Here is a 19,184-nt window from a genome sequence, read left to right as displayed (position 1 = left end):
AATAGAAGGTTAAGACATAGTGTGCTACAGAAGAATGCGAAAGATTAGATGGGTAGATCTCGTAACTAATGAGGAGGTACTGAATAAAACTGCTCAGAGAAGAAATTTTTGAAACAATCTGAGTAGAAGAAGACATCGGTTGATAGGACACATTCAGATACATGAAGCGATCGCAGATTTAATACTGGAGGCAAGTGCACGGAGTAAAAATCTTTTAGAGCAAGATTAGGCGACGAATACAATAAGCAGATTCAGAGGGATCTGGGTTGTAGTAGATGAGAGGATTGTACAGGATATAGATTCATGGAGACTTGAATCAAACCAGTATTTGGAAGATGACAATAACAACCTCACAGTACTCCGTTGTATAGCCCAAGAAAACTAGTTAACTGTATGACGCAGAAGTTCCGCAGCACGGCATGGACTCTACTAATGTCTGAAGTAGTGTTCGAGGAAAATGACACCATCAATATGAACCCTGCAACGCTGTCCATAAATCCGTAAGAGTACGAGGGGATGGAGATCTCTTCTCAACAGCTCTTTAATGTTCATTATGGTCAATAATGTCCATGTTTGCGGATTTGTGTGACCAGCGGAAGTGTTTAAACTCCGTAAAGTGTTCCTGGAGACAATCTGTACCAATTCTGGACGTGTGAGGTGTAGCATTGTCCTGCCGGAATTGTCCAGTCCGTCAAAATTGACAATGGGCCTGAAGGGACGCAGGTGATCAGATAGGACGCTTACGTATGTGTCAGAGTCGTATCTAGACATATCAAGGGTCCCATATCACGCCAATGTCATACCCTCCGCACTATTGCAGAGCGTCCACCAGCTTCAACATTCTACTGTTGACAAGCAGCGTACAATTCATACAGGTGTCTCGCTCCCCTCAAACGTCCATCCGCTCGACACAAATTTAAACGACACTCTTCCGACCAGGCAACACCTTTCCGGAGATGAACTGTCCAATGTCTGTGTTGGCAGGACCCAGATGAACCGTAAGGCTTTGTGTCGTGCAGTCATCGAGACACGAGTGGCCCCTCGTCTCCGAAAGTCCATATCGATCATGTTTCGTTGAGTGGTTCGCACGCTGACATTTGTTGATGCGGCAGCACTGAACTCTGCAGCAATTTGCGGAAGGGTTGCGCTTCCGTCACGTTGAACAATTCTCTTCAGTCGTCGTTGGTATCGTTCTTGCAGAACTGTTTTCTGGCCGCAGCGATCACGGATGTTTGATGTTTTACCGGATTCCTAACATTCACGGTACCCCCCGTGAAATCCGCAACTCATCGCTACCTCAGAGATGCTGTGCCCATTGCTAACGTGTGAGCTATATCACTGAAATGTGCAGAAGCTCCGTCGTGCATGAACCACATGTGTCGTACTTGTAAAGGCACATGTTCTAGCAGCACAGGTAGAGTATCCCGTATGAAATCATGATAACGTGCTCCATTGAGCGCAGGTGGAAGAACATGGGGCCCAATCAGGACCTCACCAACAATACCTGCCCAAACGATCACAGAAAATCTGTGTTGATGACGTGATTGCACAATTGCGTGCGGATTCTCGTCAGCCCATGCAAGTTGATTGTGAAAATTTACAATTTTATCACGTTGGAATGAAGCCTCATCCGTAAAGTGAACGTTTGCACTGAAATGAGGATTCACACATGGTTGGATGAACCATTCGCAGAAGTGTACCCGTAGAGGCTAATCAGTAGCTGATAGTGCCTGCACACGCTATACATGATACGGAAAGAACTGATTCTCCCGTAGCACTCTCCGTACAGTGACGTGGTCAACGTTACCTTGTACAGCAGCAACGTCTCTGACGCTGACATTAGGGTTATCGTCAACTGCACGAAGAATTGCCCCGTCCATTCCACGTGTCCTCGTCGTTCTAGGTCTTCTCCAATCGCGAGTCATAGGCTGGAACGTTCCGTGCTCCCTAAGACGCCGATCAATTGCCACGAGCGTCTTCCTGTCGGGACACCTTCGTTCTGGAAATCTGTCTCTATACAAACGCACCGCGCCACGGCTATTGCCCCGTGCTAATCCATACATCAAATGGGCACCTGCCAACTCCGCATTTGTCAACATTGCACTGACAGCAAAACCACGTTCGTGATGAAGACTAATCTGTTGATGCTACGTACTGATGTGCTTGATGCTAGTACTGTAGAGCAACGAGTCGCATGTCAACACAAGCACCGAAGTCAACATTACCTTCCTTCGATTGAGCCAACTATCGGTGAATCGAGGAAGTACAGTACATACTGACGAAACTAAAATGAACTCTAACATAGAAATTAAGCCTTTCCGGACATATGTCCACATGATATCTCTTCTTTATTTGTGTGTAAGGAATGTTTCCTGAAAGTTTGGCCGTACCTTTTTGTAACACCCTGTATATTCTGTATTTGAATACGCATGCCTATACGCTTTTCTTTGGCGATTCAGTGTGGACACATACAACCTTTGGCGATACTGAAATATAATTCGTGTATGTGTGGGTGGCACGATCGGAATTTGAAACAGATGCCATCCGAGAGACTAAAATCACTGATGTCCCTAAGCAGTGGCAATGAAAAGCGAATCTGTTGTGAAGTTAACTGATAGAGACGTGTGCCTGATACCCCATTCAGTGACGTGGTAATGTAGTGCAAGTGAATGTGCTGTGAAGTGGTTGTGGATCCGGTGGAAGTTGGCCGGGGATTTCGGTGACGAGCCTCGGCGCTGCAGACCCTGCTACCTGCGGGACCGCAGTGCACTGGACTGGACTGGGGCGTGGGCACTGCTCCACGGCGCGGCAGTGATAAAAGTGCACGGAGCGGCGTGGCACGAGGCGAGGCGCAGCGCGCCGATTTATACCAGTGGGCAGAGGCGGCGCTAATGGTTATTGCGCGCGCCGTGTTTGTGGACCGGCAGAGGTGTGTTTTGTGCGCGCCGGGCGCAGTTCACAATCGTTAATGGCCGTTATGGATGGAATTGCTCAAATGCGCGCGGCAGTAACTCTGGAGGCCATCGCCAACAAATTCCCGCCGCTCAGCGCGTAGCACATCGCGATAAGGTGCGAAAACGACTGCGAGCGGCGAGTGCTTAAACAAAGCGGCAGGTCGCCACTGCGGCGACGACGACGCAGGGTCCGCGTATAAAACCCAGACGATCCGCTGGAGCGTAATTTCTCGCGCCCTCGAACTGGCCACTGGCGTCGTACTTCGGGCAGTGTGTGGCGTGTGAGGTACCGCCTATAACTTATGACACTGTCAATGAAGTATGACGTTATAACCGGAGCACTCCATCTACTTCCAATACAACTGTCATAGTAGAATTTGGAAGGTAAATTTCGGTTAACGAGTTTCGCCTCTGCAGAGGTATCTCAGAACTGAAAGTCCTATATCTTGTTACGGAAGAAACATGTGATTTCAGAGGTTCCTGCAATGAAGGAATGTCTCAATAACACCGTTTTACTCAGATTTGGATATTAATATTCGACCTATCTCTAAACCATGTTACATGGAGCATGAGAGAAGGCTTTCCGTTTCTCATTTCATGTGTCACTATATTTTGGCTGCCACGGTGGTCAAATATGTCTCGTTACCTGTGCGTTGCTAATGTAATTTAAGGTCGAAAAAAGTGGAACATTTGGCCATAAAAGTTGTTGGCTACTCAAAAAGAGAGCAGAAACTGGAAACAAAACAGCCGCTCGAACAGAATCTACCGTACAAGATGCTGTTACTCGAGTAACGCCAATGCCGCTCTCCAGTAAGTGGGTGATTTTTGCTATGCCACCCTAAGGTTATGTCAGAAAGAGAGAGGATTAACTTTTCATTGCTTTTGTCGTTGCGTAATTCTCCTTTGAGGTAAACCAACCTATCTGTATTTTATAAACTGATTTATGAAATTAACAAGTAGGGTCTTTTATCGAGTAGTGCTTCTTCCAAGCTCTTATGGCCCTCCCTTAGCAACCCAGTTATCACGTTGTCTAGTTGATTCATCAAATGAACACTTTGTCTTTCAAAATTGTATTTGGGTTCATATCTGTATGAGAAATGCTTTGTGAAATAGCATACCAAGCTGATGGCTCGAGTTTTTTTAAATGTTCCCTTGTACTGGCAGCCAGCACTATGGGACTTAACATCTGGGATCATCAGTCCCCTGGAACTTAGAACTATTAAACCTAACTAACCTAAGGACACCACACACATCCATACCCGAGGCAGGATTGGAACCTTCCACCGTAGCGGTCACGCGGTTCCAGACTGAAGCGTCTAGAACCGCACGGCCACACCAGCCTTCCACTAAATTCGAATTCGAGCCGGACATTGCATTACAATTATGTTTTTCTCTTAGAATGTGTGGTGATATGTAAATAAAACAGACGAAAACATGTTTTTTAGCTTTCTGTCTGCGGTAACGGGAAAGCTCATTCGGATGCTGAAATGACGGTCAGCCGCGCTACAAGCTACTCAGAGAAGCGACGCAGCTGTCGGATTGCTACTGTGCATTTTCTGTTATGACGTCTTCGTTCCGTGCTCTAAAAGTGGCACTGTGGGCGAGTGGCGTATAGCACACACTGGTAATTCGCTGTCGTGAGTTCTATTCCAACTTTTTAAATTTTATTTTATTCCTTGCAATACTAAATTATTAATTACAAAATTTAAATATATTTTAAGAGTTCAGTTTTGATACGTAATATTAATGTATTCAATTTAGCTACGATTACTGCATTTGTAAGTAAAAAAGCTACAGGCCACCGTCTTGTGGAACATGAGGTGCCGTTCCCCTGTGTGAATCAAAATAACGTCGCTGTACCTGCTTCTTGGTTGTGCATTTCTTACGTGATTGGGAACTTCTAGTATTGAGCTATGCGGTAGGCTCCTAGCATTTTGGAGAGTAATTCATATTTCAGAAATTGAAATATCATGTGGCACATAGTGTCTAGCGATCACTAAGGCTTTTGTCTTATTCAGCTGTGGCTTATAAGGTGTGAATTTTATAAAATAACCATATACATAATCTAATGTCTTCTATTTTTCATCCCATTTCTGAATAAATAGTTTAAATTTGTCAAACGTGAGATTTCGATTGTGTCCTGATGCACACTATATCCAAAATGTATTGAGCAAGATTGCATTTTGATCAGCTTTATTTCTGACTAAATATGAGGTGTGAGTATGATGCACACATATTTTCAAATCTTTGAACTTCTTAATCTGTGTAGAAATTGACGTATTAGATCAGAATATTATTCTGGCAAGAGAATCTGAGTGTAAATATTCTGATTAAGAGATGTGAAATCTTAGACCCAATTGGTTCGAAACTAAGTTATTCCATTGCACGGTCACTTTTGTGAGAAATACCCCTGCATCTCTTTACTTTCCGGTTTCTGCTCCACTGTCAATCAGGATCCAATCACTGTTACTGGCATGTTGCCAGTTATTCTTTACCTTACGTGGATGATATGACCTTTCAGCTTTTTATATTTAGGGCATTCAACCTTTTGATGAGTACAATTGTTTCACGTTGCACTTAACTAATAAATTTTAGTCTGATGCGATATTCAGTCAATGTAAAGTGCAACATAAATTATTAATCAGTGGTGCCTAAACATCTGTGTTAATCATCGACACTTAAATAATGAACATCAGTTCGATGTGCTTCTACACACCATATTAGTCAGAGCACTTTTAACTTTCAATATATCAAATAACGATTTCAAACTTATAAAATTTCAGAGCCATAATGAAACACTTATTGTAGTCACTGATGACGATGAAATTGAAAACTTATAAACTGAAGCATCGTATTCAAACAGCGTATGTTTCTCCGTGAAGTGTTGGATCTTCCTAGACAGAAAAAGCGTTATCTGCTACACTCGAAGCCGTTAGGTACTGTCTTGTTCACGAAGAAATTCTGAATTAACATGGAATGTAATTTGAGCCGTCTGTTCGTCTGGAGCACCGCTGGAGTATGTTGTGTGGAAGGAACGTAAAGTGGCGCCATCAACTTAGTTTAAGGTTTGCTCGTACTAATAACACGTACGGCATGTTTGTGCCACTTTTTACACGGTTCCCGTCAGCGGGCGTTTGATCTGATAAATGATAATCCCGGAGCATACACCGACTAGCAGATGAATAAAAAACCGTCATCAACCCGATGTTTGTTTTGACCACAGTGCTCTACTAACCCTGCTGGAGGTGGTACGCCGTTGCCTCCTTCCGGCATTTGAACTGATGTACCCAACCAGTTAACTGTAACGTGAATTCAGGAGAACTGGGCAACCCGGCAGTTTTCATCAACACACACTGCCAGACGTGAAAGAAGACAGTGACAAATAAAAATTGTATGACCGACCAGGAACTAAATCCGAGGCCTTGTGATTCGTACTCTGACACTATCTCTATGCCACAGTATACCTTTCTTTAAAAATTTAAAAAATAGGTACCTAAGACGCTTTTATTACTAGACAAAGACGCTACCCCTTCTTTTTTTCTTTCTTTTCTCCGTATTACCTCCCTTCATATGTCCATTCGCTCACGTTAGTTGCCTCCTCGGCCTGGCTTCTTCGCCATTTATCTTGTTCGCTAAGATACAACACTTTTCCCGAAAAATTGAAAAAAATTAAATGAGGTAACTATTTTATTTGACGAGGCAGCTTATTTTTTTACATAAATTAAATTTTTTCTTAACTAAGAATTACATGATAAGGGAGAAACATTCGGTGAAACTGAAAAACATCGTAATACAGTGAACTTCCCTCTGAATTTCTCCCTCTCCTGAAATCCATGATCTCTCTCTCTCTCTTTCTCTCTCTCTCTCTCTCTGAAATATATGGACATTGATTTTTGTCTAAAACTAATCGCTTCGACATCTACAGAAACTGGAGGATTTGTTTTCTTGTCAAGGAGGAAAATAAATAAATTAATAAAAATAAATTTCTGCTCCTTTGTTGTTGACTTTTACTCTGGCTATTTCGGAGGTATGTAAGAACCGCTGGACGCAGCTAAAAGTCAGGAAGTCTTGAGGGCTTGCCTCCCTTTCTGTTTTATTATTCCTGTATTTACTGGAATGGGCTGACAGTGACTGCCTATTGAGTGCCTCCGCTTGTAGTGGCGTTGAGCAATCAGAGGTGATTATACCCTTCTGTTGAGAAACGTTTCGTGACCAGTCTGTGCTGCCGCTATGTAGGGAGAGGGGCGTTATTCGGAATGTTACCGAGTGCCGCCTTAATGAACCAAATTCAGAGAAGAAAGATGTGGCCAAGAGCAGGAAGAATGGCAGAAAGCACGTGGCGCTGGTGGTGACTTTCACGTCATTGGAGACTGCACAAGGGCAGGGGAACGCCATGGCGAGTCGCCAAATGACCAGCGTTGTCCTGCTGCTTACAGTACAACTCATTGTCCCCATTGCTAGTCCGAGTGTTTTTTTTTTTACAATTTTCAGGACTTCTCGCACGACAGACCAGCACCCTTGAAATTGTTCCCTGTCGGAAAAGAAACTGTAGGAATTTGCGGGCCGGATGGTCGAGGACCCTTCCAGAGAACTGCATCTGCCAGCGTTGTGTCCCCATGCGAAGTGACTTCCCACACACGCCAAAGCGAGCGAGGTGGCGCAGTGGTAAGGCACTGGACTCGCATTCGGGAGGACGACGGTTCAATCCCGCGTCCGGCCATCCTGATTTAGGTTTTCCGTGATTTCCCTAAATCACTGCAGGCAAATGCCGAGATGGTTCCTCTGAAAGGGCACTGCCGACTTCCTTCCCCGTCCTTACGTACACCGATGAGACCGATGACCACGCTGTCTGGTCTCCTTCCCCAAACAAGCAATCCACCAACACACGCCAAAAACAAGCGTCAGGATGGGAATCGGACGGCGTCACCAGAGACATACCGGTTGCAAGTCATTCGGTTTGGGGGAGCGACTGTTGCCTCTCCTGGAGGGAGATTGTGCACCGATTGTTGACTACATGGTTGGCATGGAGGGATTTTGTCACAAGCAATTGGTAGGTTTAGTTTTTCGATGTGCTCCAGGTGGAGTATTTGTTGGAAGAAAGGAGCGGAAATAATTTTTGAGTAGTTGGTTCGGGGACGGTATGGCGCACAGATCGAAGAGTTGATTTGGGGATTCCGAGTGAGGCACATCGTGCAGTGACACTGAGCAGTAGAGTTCGGTATGGCGCACAGATCGAAGAGTTGATTTGGGGATTCCGAGTGAGGCACATCGTTCAGTGACACTGAGCAGTAGAGTTCGTTCATGAATGGCAGTCGGGGTGAAGTCCAACGTTGAAGCCTCTGTGATGGCGCTTGGGTTCGCCCACAATGGGTAACCGTCTATGATGAGCACTTTTGCAACTAAGGTACATAGTGTTCCTTGTTGCTTTACAATCTCAGTGGTGCGTCATTTCGAATTGCACCAATTATTCAATTACTACACCCCACAAAGCCCTTTAGTTTATTCTTTAGCTTTACTATTGAAGCACATAGAGGGACGCCTCACACAGAAATTCTGTTCCTTCACACTGCTTTACTAACTGATCTTTACTATTGACATAATTGTTTTTAAACGTGTTTTGTTGTATCTGTTTTCGGTATTAAGTACTTCGGACATCATATTCCAAGACTTTCTGTATCTAATGAATCAATAATTTAAAAGGATAGCCTATGTTATTTCAATAGAGTAGATACCTCGTTCATTTACTAATTTTTTTGTGGGATATTTCATATTAGTTGTTGCTTTATCTCAGTTGCCAGAGTAGTGTTCCCTACTAGGACCAGATAATATTAATAAACGTTCACATAGTCGGTTGCGTAAATATTCCAGCAGAGTATATTAAGGATGGGTCACCGTCAGTGTCTTACCGGCTTATAAATTGCTCACAGGTAACTCCCACACTACCATACTTCCGTGGAATCATGTACAGTTTATCCTTAGTAGAAACTATGTTGATATTTAAAGCAAAAATTTTGTAATTTGGAAAGTCATTAATGACTTTACTTGTGAATTACATCTTCTGAGTTCCGGTGTCTATAATTGTTGTTCCTGACATTGTAACAGATCTGAATTTTCAATTAAGAATAGCGTTCGCTCCGATCTTTTTAAATTTCTGCTCGGTTATACTTGCCCCTACAGTCCCAATGAACGACGCCCACTGCGGACATTTCTATTTGCCGTAAGCTGTGTCCGCGATTGCGTACCTTTGACGGTCGGATTGAGTATCGTATCAACCGTGTGATAAACTTTAGAGCTAACCTGGGCCTCACTGTTAGGAAATGGATAATTATTTCCCGTTCCTAAATCTTTCATGTTATTGCCACGTATGCTGAAAGAAGAAGAGGCACGTTCGTTTGAAACATTTGGAACATCTCTACTGTATTCAGGCTTATTGCTTACAGTTTCGGCATGTTTAACAGCAACTGAATAACTTCCACCTGATGTGACACAGTTTACTAACGGTTCTCCACTTTGTCCTGCATAGAGGTCATAAAATAAATATTTCCGTTTATTTAGGTTGAGCTTAAGACGAAATCTCGTATTTAACGTGGTCTGTTCCACTACACATAAAGCGTGCTGGCAAGTGACGCACGTATGTAATGTATGCGTGATAGCCCTCAATGCCCATTACATACAGAATCGGTTTTTTAACATCTGATTCGATAGGTCGTATTCGATTTTGGACGTGAAATGGATAAAAAATTGCTGAGGACTTTCTTACGTGCATGAACGTTTCCGTAAGTCTGCAGTTTCAGTTTTATAATTTCGTTGGGATCTTCCATTGGGAAGTTAAAGACACGCATATTTGTCAAGTTGCCTTCGACTGGACTAACTGTAAGCCTGGAGAGAGAGAAAGAGAGAGAGAGAGAGAGAGAGAGAGAGAGAGAGAGAGCCTGTTTGCTAATATTAAATCAAAGGTACCAGTACAATCGACGCATTTGTATAAAGTTGCAAACTGTCTGCTCGGCCTAATTTTTTGTTTCAATGTGAACTGTTGCCCTCCCGGTATCCTTGGTTAATTCGTTTATACTGTATCAGACATATAGGAGAGTGTAACGAAGCTGTGTAACAGGGTCTAAGCCAGACGGCATGACTAACACTTGACTCCTAAGCCCTGACTGAAGTGGACGCAGTGACCGACTGCTGCGACTGCAGAAGCAGAACTGCCAACTAAACAAATATGTAGAGCAAATAGATGTAAAGTATCTGGAGTGCTAAAGTTTCTCCCTAGGCTTAAATCTCATTCAATCTGTATGGTTCGAAAATCACGTCCGTCAAGCATCTAAAAGAAAATCAATAATAGACTAAAACTACCAAGTGGTCTTCAAAATCCCAATCGTAACTATTTTCTGATATACCAATAATGCATGAATATCCGCTCCATGCACTCAGCGTTACTTCCCACATCCATTTATCTTATTCACTTGGATACCTTACCATCTAATTGAATGCCCATCTCTTGTCACTCAAATAAAAACCTCCGTGCAGCCTATACACCATTACAATTTCGAACAATGCTACGGTGCCGTAACAATACTGATACATTCCATCAACCCTACATCTACAAAACACTGTATTCCTTACCAACGTTACATCAACTGACTCCCATTTTCAGACAATGAAATATTCCCAGATATTTATCATCCTACCAACTATACCAACTATAACTCTTCGCCACCCATCCCACTCCATATCAGGGCTCTCCCTTCCCCTTCTATCTTTACTATCGTTCTCTTCTTCGTATCGCTGACCCGTTCACACTCGAATATCCTATTTTCTACCTGTCTTCAACCACCATCTCGTTAATTAAAAACGCAAGATGTAAGGTGTCAGGCAAATCCAACACCTTACATGAAAACCCTGACGTGATAAGCAAATCCAGTAGTATGTCACATAGCTCCGAATAAATTGTGATATTAAATTAACCAAAGTAATACGAGTAACGAGTGAGCAAATGGAATACCACAGCCTAATACAAGAATGCCTAAATGCATGTCGTACCTTCCCACCGTGAGGCAGACGCAGTTCCGAGGGGAGAAACGAGGACAGAAGCCGAGAGCAGAACCGTGGGGAGGGTCTGGGCACCCACGCCGCGAGCCTTCCTGTACAACTATACAACCCGCACGTTTTAGTGTCAGGCTTTTTCGCGTCTCAGGTATGTCAAGGACAACCCCCAGCCCATGTTAAAAGCTAGAGCCCTCCAGAAAAGCAGTACAGATCTTACGATAACACAAAAAGGGCCACTACCACCCGCAAGTTTTAGCGTGAGACTTTTTCGCGTGTCTGTTACATTAGGATCACTCCCCAGCCCATGTTAAAAGATAGAGCCTCCAGAAGAGCAGTATAGATCTCACGATAACGCTAAAAGGACCACACTAGCTGCAGGTTTTAGCGTGAGACTTTTTAGCGTCTCTGTTACGTTGCAAACTTTAAAAACATTGCCCCACCACGAAAAGTATAACGTTTCCCATTGGATAGACAGAATTTTTGTAGGCGGAGCGTAAGGTTAACATTGAGACCCTGATTGGTCAGATGAAAACACAGCCAGATAGCTTTTTTAAACTAACTTCGGTAAACTGTAGTAAGGAGAAGTTAGTGGAGAGTTAGTTCCGAGACGGCGGGCTGGATGGCTGCTGCGCCGGCCGCTGCCGCCCTTACGCTGCTTAGACACCGACAAGGTAATGAACGCACGCGATGCCGCATTTTTGAGCGCATAAGGCTTCACTCAGAACTGCAGAAGTCTCATCTGTTACACCCCTTTTTTCCGTAAAACTAATGGTGATCGTTAATTAAAACTCATGGTGTTCACATTTGCCACTTGAAGAACAGATCTGAAACGCGATGATTTTTCTTTTCTATAGTTATTGAGAAGCCACATCAGCCACTGTAATTTACGACAAGTTAAATAAGTAATTAAAGATAATTGAGGGTCACTGTAGACCATTTTGATAGTGTTATCTTTTGTGAAACTTAATTTAAACCTAGATTATAGATGTGATATGGCATAGGTCTTCCTTCGATCGATTGTAGAACTTGGAAACCCATTTAGCGAATATTCGTTCACATTTTTGTTGAACGCTGTTGGTTTTTACCATCCTGTATTAAAACATTTCCTTTTATCAATAGTACCATTTATAAACGATGTTTTGTGATTAGAATAGATTTCCAATGGTAAACTTAACTGCTTTTCGACGTTATTTTACCAGCTAACTAAAAATAGGAAAGCCTTGAACCCTTTCCACTATATTTAGTTAGAATTAAGATTCTTTTACAGGGAGTGCAGTGGAGCTGACGCTGAGATCATTTAGTATTTGGTTATATCATCGCTAGTCTCACTGAACTCTTCTGAATTCTACATGTCATGTGTGGTCTGGCGTCTCCTTACCAGCAACAGGTCCCAGGTTCAAACTAGTTCCCTAAAAAACACGCTCAGAGCGTCGTTGCGCGAAAGTGGTAGGAAGACACGATGTAGTACAAACAGACACCACCATGAATGTTTAGAAAATGGCGACCCTGCCAGGATGGTAAAATACCATGATTGAAGGTCGACCACATGCCTATGTAGGTCAGAAGAATATCCTGCTAAAAGTTGTACATAGTCAAAAACAGTAGCTGCAGTGATAGATAGTAAGAAAGTATTCAAGAAACAGTGAGACATTATACCAGAGACAATAGCATAATTAATTATGAATTTTGAAAGTTGTTAGAATTAAGTTTTCTCTCCAATGCAAGCGCGCAGGTGGCGGATACATCGTTGACAAGTTGGTTCTGTCCCAACAAGTAAGTGAATGGATTGTCAGTCTTGGTAGTGTGAAGTCGTGTGAACAAAAAGTTTGTAAAATGCGTGAGATCGTATGAGCGCATTTTGACGCGAAGTAGGGGGCGTGAATTGCTTTTAAAACAGAAAATAAGGGATTCGGAAAGATTAGCAATGGTATATCGAGACCTTGACCAAGTTGATGTAGAGACCCAGTATGAAAATGGACAGAGAATAGGCAGTACAAGAGACGATGCAGTATGGCGAGAAATAGGACAGATAACGCACCATAACGAGGATAATGTACGCCAAGGCACAGAATACCTAAGTCAGCATACGACAGAGAAGCAGGAAAGTAGAGAGACAAGCGATGAAGATTCTAACTTGCGTCTTGAATACGTAGAACCCATAGTACAAGTAATCCGAGCTCCCTCAGCACAGAGTACAAGGAATGCGAGCAGAAACGTTTCACAGCAGAGGTCAATGCAATCGGTTGCGAATCAACCCTTGGGCGAAAACACAGAGCGTAGGACGCCGGAAGAAAAGGCAATAGGACCCACCAATCTGGCAGAATTATTACAACAAGTTACGGAAACCATGACAAGGCAGAATAAAGAAATTGCGAACCAAATTCAAATTCAGAATGCAGAAACCACGAGACAAATGCGTGAGATTAAAGAACAAAACAAAAAAATTCAGTTACACCTAAGTCATATTGAAGACGAGGCAAAAGAATCTCGAGAAGTGATAGGAAACTTAATAACAGGTTACAATCAATTGAGAACAGACATTGACAAGGTACAAGTGGACGTACAAATATTGCGTAATGACACTGAGGACGAGATCAAAACATTACGTAACAACACCCAGGGAGTAGTCAAGAAACTAAAGAAACAGATAAACGAAATTACTAGACAAGCAGCGGGTACAGCGCGTGAAATTGCTGAAAACAGTGTTTTACACAAACGTATCACAAAAGCAGCGCTGAAAAGATATGATAACCGCATAGCCAAAATAGAAGTGCAAACGAAGCGACAATTTCAGAAATTGCGAACAGAGTTGTTGCAAACCATTGAAGAGCGTAGTGAACAGGATCGAACAAGCACAGAGTCTGCAACCACATCCGTATCTGTAACAGCACCGGAGAAACAAGAAATTAACGAAGATATTACGCATTTTCGATTCCAATCACAAGCGGAAAGTAGCATATGTGAAATCAGACAGCCTGCACCGCGGGTACGCGAAAGTTACAGTGAGCAATATCCAATGGATCTACCACAAGAGGAAAGAACGACGGGAGAAATGATCAGAAACAAAAGTGGCGAAGAATCGCGAATTTCATATGGAACTATGACGAAGTACGACAACGATCATTTCCTCACAGTCAGAAAATTTCAACACTTTCGCGAAGGAAACTCATTACATCCACGAACTTTTATTGATCAATTCCGATTAGGATTACCAGAACACTGGCCGCTAGCACACAAATTAGACTTTATATGTGCACACATGTCAGGAACAGTCGCAGAAACCATGAAGAATGTTGCAGCGACATGCCGATCGTACGAAGATTTCAGAGAGAAGTTTCTCTCACGATATTGGTCCAGCGAAGCACAGAACAGAGTGAAGTACGGATTATTACAAAACCCATAATTTGAAAATTCAGGAGAGAAGAGTCCCGTGAAATTTTTCGAACCAATGGCAAACAAAAACCAATTCTTAGATGTACCATACAGTGACGGAGAGTTGATTAAATTATTTGCTATGAAGCTACCATTGAAATACCAGTAATCATTAGTAGGTCGCGGAGGCAATGACGTCGAAGCATTTAAAGGTATTCTAAGGGAACTAGAGTTCATATTTTCGGAAGATGAGGCAAGAAAAAGACGAAGCGCACGTGAAAACGAAAGCAAAAAGCTGTGGAATCCACAAGACACAGTACGAAGAAACACTAATTACGAACCACGCGATAACTTCGCACCAAGAAACGACAATAGATTTCAACAAAGAACCGGTTATGGATTTAGAAGAGAATATGGCAATAACTATAATTCACCCAGGAACGGAAACAACTATTACAGAGGGAATAACGACAACCGGAACGGGTACTGGAGAACCAATAGACCGACAAATTATCGACAAAGAAACCACTATCAACAAGCTGAACAAGAAAAACGAATGCAGATAGAAGAGGTGGAGGTAAGACCACCAAATCCCAATAAACGTTCGAGTTGACAGCTAAGCGCTCATGCCAAAGAGAATGACGCACCGACCCAGGACAATCGCAGCGCCTTGAACAGAGAAACCAAAATCTTATCACGAGAAGAGAAGAAGGAAGAAACAAATCCGCAGGGACCAGATGAAAACGAAGACAAGAAAATAACAATATCGTGTTGGGACGAAATTAATTGGGAGAATACTGACGAGGAACATGAATTACCAGAGGCATGCACAACGAATGTAAGAACAAAGGACGAAGTAATGAGTATTGCAGAGCTATTTGAGATGGAAACCAGGGAAATAGAATTCAATGAGGATAATGCGCAGTCGACAGAAGTTGAAAATAAGTTACAAGTGGGCACACAACCCAACGTATATAATGAAGGAAGTTATGAAGCGATAATTAGTGCATTTAGATGCGATTATGTGGAAGTAGCGATGGAGAAGGAGAAGATAGACGAGGATGAGGAAAAAGTAGAGGATGCAGAAGAAAGCGTAAATGAAGGAAGAAATAGAGAAGAGGAAATAAAAGACAGAGAAGTAGCAGTTGAAGATTATCCTACAGAAAGTCCGAATTCACAAGGGAAATTCCTAAAAAGACTCATGTATGATACAGTGGAGGATTCGTTGATGCAAGAAGAACAGAACCAACCCTTTCAAATTCAACCAATTGTGAAGGCCATGGAAAGCATATCCCAGTCAATATTGTAATTGATAGCGGAAGTGAACTGACTGCGATCTCAGAAAATTTATTCATGCAGTGTAATGCCAGTGAGGAATTGCCAGTTCTGAAAACACGTAAGATTAAAGTAAGAGGTCCTATTAGAAACAATGCTGCGGAAGTTACGAGACAAACAAGGTTAACTCTTTCGTGCCAAGGTCAAAAGATCGAAGCCAACTTCGTGATTATACCTAAACTAACTGTAGATTTGATTATAGGTGCAGATTTTTTTAATGAGAAACGAGCGATAATAGATATGGGGAAAGGTAGCGTAACATTCGGGAATGTCACACTTCTCTTTGAGCAAAAGCTAAAATTAGAAGAGATACCAGTTATAAACAAACTATTAAGAAGGATGCGAGATAAAGAGGATGAAGAAGTAGAATGGTATGCACAAAAGGGGGAATCGCCTCAACTCATGTTAGAAGTCCATAAAGAAATCGACGAAAAATTACAAGAAGTTCAAGGTATTTCGGAACACAGTAAAAGAGAATTAGAGGGTATTTTACGAGATAAAGCAGAGGTACTTTTATTTATGACTGGCAGTATTAAACACTTTCAGCAAAAGTTTGAAGATTAATTTTATTACTCGTAAATAACCAGCACAATATTGAAAGATTATGTTGCAGATAAGATCGTCAGGAGAAAGAAGAATGAAGAGAGAGGAAGGTGGGAAAAAGAAAGTAGTTTCAATAATAACACCAATAGTACCATAGATTAAGGTGAAGAGATAAAGCGTAGATAGTCTAACAGCATTAAATACTAAAATGCCATACACCACGACACTACACAAAAATAAAAAACGAATTTGAGGCGCCGAAATTTATAAAGCTTTGTAAGAAGGCGCAAAACAAGTAGATAGTAGATATGTGTTAGATGATTATAAGTAAAACTTTTTGTAAGAACCATTGTAAAAACTCCAGCAAGGAAGAGATACAACGACCCACAAGTTGCAACGCGAGATGTATCAAGAAAGAAAAGGACGTAATTAGCAAGACACGATTCCTACATAGCAGGAGCGTCGAGAGAAGGTAAAGGACAGCGAAAGGCCCTTGTATAGAAAGTGGGCAATAAATATGCCCGCTAGGTAGAACCTTGCTGGGATGGAACAGGAAGCCGCACAGTGACAGGCCTGCAGAGGCGCCACGGGACGCCAGGACACCGGATTTTCACCGCTCGTAAACCCCAGGGTGCCCCCGACTTAGCGGAGCGAGCAAAAAAAACGGCCGGACGAGAAGACCGCTTGGGCAAGCCACCGCTGGCAAAAAATATGCGTAAAAGTCACACTACTGCTATTAAACAGCACGCTGGTGCACGAAACTGAAGAAGGATTTCCACAAAGTAAAAATGACGCGCCCAAACAATTTATCAAACTGTTACTAGGAGGAGAACTTCAAAGTGACTAGTTATCAATAAATATTTCCTTATCCTGCCCAGAGAAGAACCAAGAAGCAAGTAAGAAGCAGAGAAAAAGCGGGAAGAACAGAAGTTGAAGATTCGCAAGATTGAGACCAAGAAAGAAGATGGGTGAAGAATAGACGACATACCTTCCCAAATCCCTATCCTATTGTAAACTAGTCGTCTGCGAAGTATTACAACGAAAAACGACCGCATTCAGCGACACATAACGATGACTTTCACGCATACAAAGCCAGTAAACCACGAAATTCTGCACTCACAGCTCCATTCCATTATGGGACCTCCACAACAGCAACACACTTGCAAAGCCAACAAGGAACGACGAACGAAGCTGTACATCAAATATTTGCCCACATCTATCTCGCTCAAGTCCATCACCTTCGTGCCAAAACATTCGCCAACCCCATGCTTGAACATTCATAGGATTGTGTGAATGTGTGAAATCAAATTATGTGTTGTAGGAATTGTGCGAAAGAAACGTGTGAAAAACTAAATAAGTAAAGCACACCAGACAGCTAATAAACTACAAAATGACAGTCAGTGACTATGGACTTAAGTAAAAAATAGACTGTCGATAAAAACAAGTCATTAGTTCTGAAATGGACAGTATATAAAGAAACAATATGCCACTTATTTTCTCCTCATAAAAATGAAAGAATAACTACATTTTACTTATTTTCCCCTTATAAAAAAACCAAGAATAAAAAATTATCTTGTTGGATGTTTTCCCTTTTTTTAACATTTGTACCATTTGTTAGAATAATATCTCGATACTTGTGTATGTATATTTCTTTGTCAAAGCAATTCTAGGAAATAATTCTGATTTGTTGGTGTAACAATGTTGAAATGAGTGTCTAGGAACAAAAACATTTTTCTTGCACATGATATTTAAAAAATGTGTTAGGAATAGATTTTACTTAATTACTACATTTATAAAAACAATATTTCTAAGCAAATCGATGTGAAAGACTCCTCACTTTCGAAAAACAAATTTCTTAAAAAACAAACTTCACACTTAAATAAAGAAAAAATATAAAAAATTAATAATAGCATAAAAATATTCCGCTCTTGTCATTTTTAATTATAATGTGGAAGAATATAAAAATATAAATTAGTAATACAAACTAGCACAGAACAGAATAATGTGGCTGAACAGTGTGCAACAAAATTTAGATAAATTAGAAAATTTTTGACTGACTTAGACAACGATTCAATCATTGCCTAAATTCAGTGCAAAAATTAAGTTCGAAGGGTGGTGATATGTAAGGTGTCAGGCAAATCCAACACCTTACATGAAAACCCTGACGTGATAAGCAAATCCAGTAGTATGTCACATAGCTCCGAATAAATTGTGATATTAAATTAACCAAAGTAATACGAGTAACGAGTGAGCAAATGGAATACCACAGACTAATACAAGAATGCCTAAATGCATGTCGTACCTTCCCACCGTGAGGCAGACGCAGTTCCGAGGGGAGAAACGAGGACAGAAGCCGAGAGCAGAACCGTGGGGAGGGTCTGGGCACCCACGCCGCGAGCCTTCCTGTACAACTATACAACCCGCACGTTTTAGCGTCAGGCTTTTTCGCGTCTCAGGTATGTCAAGGACAACCCCCAGCCCATGTTAAAAGCTAGAGCCCTCCAGAAAAGCAGTATAGATCTTACGATAACACAAAAAGGGCCACTACCACCCGCAAGTTTTAGCGTGAGACTATTTCGCGTGTCTGTTACATTAGGATCACTCCCCAGCCCATGTTAAAAGATAGAGCCTCCAGAAGAGCAGTATAGATCTCACGGTAACGCTAAAAGGACCACACTAGCTGCAGGTTTTAGCGTGAGACTTTTTAGCGTCTCTGTTACGTTGCAAACTTTAAAAACATTGCCCCACCACGAAAAGTATAACGTTTCCCATTGGATAGACAGAATTTTTGTAGGCGGAGCGTAAGGTTAACATTGAGACCCTGATTGGTCAGATGAAAACACAGCCAGATAGCTTTTTTAAACTAACTTCGGTAAACTGTAGTAAGGAGAAGTTAGTGGAGAGTTAGTTCCGAGACGGCGGGCTGGATGGCTG

General features: G+C 42.1%; 1 protein-coding gene across 1 annotated transcript in view; it reads right to left on the bottom strand.

Moving 5' to 3' along the window:
• The window catches only part of LOC126281509 (hemicentin-2-like), a 2,121,475-nt gene that overhangs the window by 1,840,757 nt on the left and 261,534 nt on the right, over positions 1 to 19,184 (bottom strand). The gene's annotated exons all lie outside the window — the stretch shown is intronic.

The sequence above is a fragment of the Schistocerca gregaria genome, chromosome 7, assembly GCF_023897955.1.
Source record: "Schistocerca gregaria isolate iqSchGreg1 chromosome 7, iqSchGreg1.2, whole genome shotgun sequence".
NCBI lineage: Eukaryota > Metazoa > Arthropoda > Insecta > Orthoptera > Acrididae > Schistocerca > Schistocerca gregaria.
This window is presented reverse-complemented; position numbering and strand designations above follow the sequence as displayed.